Source organism: Otolemur garnettii, unplaced genomic scaffold, assembly GCF_000181295.1.
Source record: "Otolemur garnettii isolate 467f Iridium unplaced genomic scaffold, OtoGar3 scaffold00087, whole genome shotgun sequence".
NCBI classification, from domain to species: Eukaryota; Metazoa; Chordata; class Mammalia; order Primates; family Galagidae; genus Otolemur; species Otolemur garnettii.
This window is the reverse complement of record NW_003852482.1, coordinates 8,478,491-8,484,684: the sequence shown is the minus strand read 5'-3', so window position 1 is coordinate 8,484,684 and position 6,194 is coordinate 8,478,491. Positions and strand designations below refer to the sequence as shown.

The following is a 6,194-nucleotide window of genomic DNA, read 5'->3' as shown; positions in this document are numbered from 1 at the left end:
AAAAAAAAAAAAAAAGAAAGATGGAATGAGGGAGGAATACTCATCATAGCTAAGGGACTGCTGGTGCTACCTGGAGGCAGAGAGGTCTTAGGAGGCTGAGTTAGGCTAGGAATCAGACTGCCTGGGTCCTATTCTTGTAATCAAACCCGAGCTAAGTACCAAGTGTACACTGCTAAGTACTTGATAAGCACTAATTCATTTAATTATCTCAACACCCAAGAAGGCAGGAGTTATAATCTACAACTTACAGAAGAAGTAGCTGAGGCTGAGTGGTGACATAATTTGCCATGGACTATGTATGTGTACAAACAGATACACATATATGTATTCATTAGTTCCAGAGTCAGTATTTTGAGCTTGCGTTCCCATCTGAAGAAACTATGGTGATTCACAAATATCCAGTGGTTATGCAAAGTCCCCCAATAAGTGCCCAACTAAAGCTCAGGCTCTTTACCTTTATGCTACAGGCAGGAACTATTTCTCCAAGACTCAGCTTTCCTTCCTGCTGCACGAGCTTCCACTGATTCCTTACAACTCTGTGTGTCCGCACTGAGCACAGATGATCCAGTTTTGCTGGCAACCATTCCATGGGCATAGGACATTTTCTGGCCATAGGATTGGAAGCTTCCTGAGGGCAGGGAGACTTTGTGATTCCTGGGGCCTCAATTACATACCGAATATGTGAATGGGTAGTTGCAGGCGAAGGAGTCTCAGCTCTATAAGCCAGTATTTTCTAGCCTCAATATGTATCAAGGTCTTTACCTGTCAATGTGCTGTGAATGGCAACTGCCTTGTGGGGTTGCTGTGGAGATGTTATGAAATAATAGCAGGAAGGTGGTAACCAGTAATTATGAATGGGGATGTTCCTAAAAATAATGCTTAGAGAGACCCTTCTCATTTCTGAAGCTGGAAAATCAGCTTCAGTGATTGAACCAGATATAAGATATGCTGGCCCCCAAATAGATGAACTGACATGGGTCTGTGAACTCACATTTCAGGACTAACAGCTGGAAAGCCAAACAAAACAACCATGGTGCCAGAGCAGACCTTTCTCTAGTGTGCCCTCAAACCATGCCTTCAGAAGAATCCTGGTGGCAGTAATGATAATAAGAACCTTTACTTTGTAGAGCGCTTTATAGTCTGCCTAATTCTTTCACAACCTGTGTCTCATTTCATCCTCCCAGTAGCCATCAAATTTAACAGGAGGTAGGAGAAGGCCATCTTTCTCAGTATACAGACAGGAAAACTGAGGGCCAGAGAGGAAATGGAACTTGCCTGAGTTCACATAGTCAGCTAGCAGCAAAGCTAGGTCTTGAACCAGATCCCCAGGTCACTAGCCTGGGGCTCTGATTCACAACAGCCTGCTCTAACATGCTGGCTCTCAGCTTCTAAGCGCTCTGACCTTTCATGTTCAAATCCTCTGGCCCTGTTGCCCTGCTCAGCCTGTGACCCAGGTCTGATGACATAGTCCATGCTTGGGAGGCGAGGAAGGAGATCAGTTGTGGTTCTGTTCCCCATAGGCAGGCTGCAAAACCTTGGCCTCTGCTGGGCACTTCAGGATCAGGAGTCCCCACAGCGGGTTGACCACACACACCTCACCTGCACATCTAGACCCAGCATATACTGCCCCTCTCAATCTGTCTCCAAGCCACATTCATTTCAATACCATCATCACTTTAACTATTTTATTTAGTTTTTTACTGAGACAGAGTCTCACTATGTTGCCCTTAGTAGAGTGCTGTGGCATCACAGCTCACAGCAACCTCAAACTCTTGGGCTTAAGCAATTCTCTTGCCTCAGCCTCCCAAGTAGCTGGGACTACAGGCATCCACCACAACGCCTGGCTATTTTGTTGTTGTTGCTGTTGTAGTTGTTGTTGTTTAGCAGGCCTGGGCCAGGTTCGAACCCACCAGCTCCAATGTATGTGGCTGGCGCCCTAACCAATGAGCTACGGACACTGAGCCACTTTAACTATTTTATGTGGCAGAATAGGGATTCTGGGTTCTTTTTCTTTTCTTTCTTTCTTTTTTTTTTTTGGGACAGAGTCTCACTTTGTTGTAACCCTTGGTAGAGTGCCATACTATCATAGCTCACAACAACCTCAAACTCCTGGGCTTAAACAATTCTCTTGCCTCAGCCTCCCAAGTAGCTGGGAGTACAGGTACCTGCCACAACTCCTGGCTATTTTTTTAGAGATGAGGTCTCACTCTGGTTCAGGCTGGTCTTAAACCTGTGAGCTCAGGCAATCCACCTGCCTCGGCCTCCCAAGTGCTGGGGATTCTGGGTTCTCTTTAAAAGCTCCATCACCTTCTACTGGTGTCAAAAAAGCTTCCATCCTCCCTGTAGAATATGTACCCACTGTTACCACTGAGGAGTGTCATGCAGTTTCTACCTTGCCTCCCCTATAGTTCTCCAAATCTCCAGTGACTCAGGAAGGCAGCCAGAGCTTGTGACACCACCAGCTAGTGCTAAAGGAAAGGCTCTGAGGTCGAAACACATGAAAACACTCCTCCTCATCACACCATCCTCATCATTACGATCACTATGTTGAGTACTTACTCTGTGCAAAACATTGTACTAAGCACATCAGTGTATGACCTCATTTAGCTCAATAACCCTACTGTACAGATAAGAAGACTGAGGTGGACAAAGGTCTGTTGACCAAACAACCAGGAAGCAGCAGCATCTTAAATGCTACTCAATGGACATGGTTCTTTGTATTTATTCCATCAATGGTCATTACAAATGGAAAAGGCATACTTATAACACAAGGCCAGAGCACAATAGCTGTTTGTCATGTAAAACAAATCTGTATTTTCTCCAACCACCAGACTCTTTAACAAGTACAGTTCTGAAAGGGTGCCCCATTAGATACCCTGTGGCTCTATATCACACAGATATCTGCTGACATGCCCACTATTATTTGGTCTCCACTGTTCTATGACTTCCTCCCCAACCATTTTTCCCCTCCTTCGGCCTACTCCAGCACCCCTGTCCTCTTGGTGTTTCAAAAGGCATACCACCATAGGACTTTTGTACTTGCTATTGAATGCTCTGACACTAGGGAGCTGCATGGCCTGCTTCCTCACTCATCTCTGCTCAAAAGTCACTTATTAGAGACCTTCTCTGACCACCTTCTATACAAAGGCGACTCCCACTCTGCCCCTCCTCATGGTTCTTCCTTTTTTTCCTCCACAGCACTTATTACCATCCTACAGATTATATGTTTATTATTTGCTGAATGAACAAATTAACCAAGGTAGAGAAGCCCTTCATCTCTGGCAACCACCTCCTGCTCTAAGTATAGCCTACTATGACCCTTTTTGTTTGTAAAACAGAGTCTCACTTTCTTGGGCCCGGTAGAGTGCATGGCATTATAGCTCACAGTAACCTCAAACTCTGGGGCTCAAGCTATTCTCTTGCCTCAGCCTCCAGAGTTGCTGGCACACTGGGACTACAGGTGCCCACCACATTGCTCGGATGTTTTATTTACTTATTTGAGACAGAGTCTCACTATGTCACCCTGGGTAGAGTGTCGTGGCATCATAGCTCACAGCAACCTTAAACTCTTGGGCTTAAGCTATTCTCTTGCTTCAGCCTCCCAAGTAGCTAGGACTATAGGTGCCCGCCAAGATGCTCGGCTTTTTTTTGTTGCAGTTGTCATTGTTTTTTAGCAGTCCTGGGCTGGGCTTGAAACCTTCAGCCTTGGTGTATGTGGCTAGTGCCCAACTCACTGAGCTATGGGCTCTGAACCTTTTTTTTTTTTTTTTTTGAGATAGAGTCTCAAGCTGTTCCCCTGGGTAGAGTGCTATGGCATCACAGCTGACAGCAACCTCAAACTCTTGGGCTCAAGCAATTCTCTTACCTCAGCCTCCCAAGTAGCTAGGACTACAGGCAGCCGCCACAACGCCTGGCTATTTTTGTTGTTGTTGCAGTTGTCATTGTTGTTTTAGCTGGCTGGGTTCAAACCCGCCGCCACCTTCGGTGTACATGCCTGGCGCCCCAACCACTGTGCTATGGGGTGCTGAGCCACCTAGTTTTTTTGTTTTTTAAAGAGACAGGGGTCTCCCTCTTGCTCAGGCTAGTCTTGAACTTGTGAGCTCAAGTGATTCACCTACCTAGGCCTCCCAGAGTGTTGAGATTACAGGTGTGAGCCACCAAGCCTGGCCTGTGACCCTTTTCAAATCTGTCTTTCATGCTCATCCTAGCCAGTCTGAACCCTGATGAGAAACTTCCGTGGTAAATATCATATAGGAGGATTTTCCCAAGGTATCAGGCATCTCCCCCTCCCCCTTAAAAATCGAATGCACTAATAGGAATAGGCAAAGATTGGAAATCTTGGACTCCTTCCGTCCAAGAGTAGTCAAGTAGTTCCACCCACAAAGCTATAGTGGCCAGCAGAGTCAGTTCCACTTTCAACTCACCTATCAGGCTCCCTTTGCCCTCAGGTTGCAACCCCACCCATCCCTTTCCCACCCTGCTGGATTTCCCTGCACCTTGTCATCCCTTTTGGGAGCTGACTCGTAATCCAAGTCGTCCCTGAGCTTTTAAGGGGGGGACTGCTCTGGGGGAACTTAAACTCATCCAACAGGTAGGAGGGGCAGAAGCTGGCCCTTTCAGCCCTACATCGATTCCCCATCTTGTAGGGGCATCCGACAGGGCGTCATTTTCTTTCTGGAGGACGGGAGCTCAGTTTTAATAGCACGTTTCTCAGATCTGGCGGCAGGGACAGAGAAGGGAGCCCTCCCACCATTGGCTGAGATGGACCTCTGCAAACGGTTGCAGCGGAGATGCTTAGGCCCTGGAGGCAGGAGGCGAAGGAGGAAGACGCAGGTACATCCCTTGGCCCGGGGTCCAGGACCTACCCTGGGATGGGGCTGCCCTCAGCGTTGGGAGGCGGACAGGATGCTTCGTAGGCGAGGAGAAGCGGAGGATGAAGCGGGAGAATCTGGGGCCAGAGCGCCTCAGTAGGTTGGGGATCTCGTCAGGCTAGTGCCGGGGTCCGGGGGAGACCGGGTCGACGGGGAGGAGCTTGGGATCCGGGGACTGGAGCCCCGGGCGGGAGGGGGTCGCGACGGGGCCTCCGCGGCCGTTACCTTGCCCTTAGGGCTGCCGGCGGGGCTGTGGGCTACCGGGTGCTGGCTCCCGGGCCCGGCCCCTCCCCCGATCCGGCTCCTACAGCTCGGAGCCTGCAGCCGCCGCCGCCTCCGCTGTCAACAAACCCCGGGCGCGTCACTTCCGGGGCCGCCCCTTAGCAACAGCGAACGGGTTCCCCCGATGACTCCCGCGGCGAACGCGGGAGGCGCTGCAGAAGGTTCCGGGGCCCCGCAGGCGGCTCGCTCCTGGCCCCCGGCCGGGCGTACGAGTGAGTGGAGGAGCGAGCGGCCTGCCGCCCCAGGCTCAGAGCACGCGCAGGGTGCTCCCAGGCTTTGGAGCGACCCGCCCGTGTGACCTTGGGTTCCCACTCTGACGCAGCCGTTCACCGGAGCCCGGGCGGAGCTTAAGGACAGGACTGACTCTGAGCTCCAGCTCTCTCCATCCAACAGAACATGTCTTGGGTTCGTCACGGTTAGTCACACTCAGGGCCAGACGCTGTCTTCACCTCCCCCTAAAACGAGCAGGTGAAGGGACCCCCCGGCAATCGAGCTTACGCGGGAGAAATTGGAAGTGCATTTCCCTCAGCGCTTCCTCCGCTCACCAAGTCCTAAACATCCCTCAAACCAGCCCCTTCTCTCCTCCCCGAGTGGGGCCAGCTTCTGTCTATCACCATTTCTTCTCTGGATTTCTGCAACAGCTTCCTAACAGAACTCCCTGCCCCTTCCCTTCACAGCCTCCGCATACTTGCAGTCCCAGAGTGACTTTTCCAAACTATAAATCAGGCAGTCCTCTGACAACTCTTAACACAAAGACTTTATTATTATTATTATTATTTTATTTTTTTGACCGGGGCTGGGTTTGAACCCGCCACCTCCAGCATATGGGGTCGGCGCCTTACCCTTTTGAGCCACAGGCGCTGCCCACACAAAGATTTTAATGATCTGTCTGGTTTTTCTCTCTGGCTTCTCATTCCTGTCCCCTTAGCTTCCCCTTTCATTCTTCAACCTAACAGCATAAAGCGGTTTTGGTTCATACAATGATCCCCCTCTCTCCCATAGGCTCAAATAATTCCTCTGAGACTAAACACTCTTGCACCC

The 6,194-nt window shown here is 50.0% G+C and overlaps 1 protein-coding gene across 3 annotated transcripts in view; it reads right to left on the bottom strand.

Moving 5' to 3' along the window:
* Positions 1-5,212, bottom strand: part of ZER1 (zyg-11 related cell cycle regulator) — a 38,048-nt gene extending 32,836 nt beyond the window's left edge. For 2 of the 3 annotated variants that reach the window (XM_023516145.1, XM_023516146.1), the window contains exon 1: positions 4,866-5,212. The gene's annotated coding sequence lies outside the window, so the exon portion shown is untranslated. Of the gene's footprint in view, positions 1-454; positions 629-4,865 lie in introns of all 3 variants that reach the window. The other variant, XM_012808298.2, reaches the window with a different exon arrangement.
* Between the last annotated feature and the right edge of the window lie 982 nt (positions 5,213-6,194).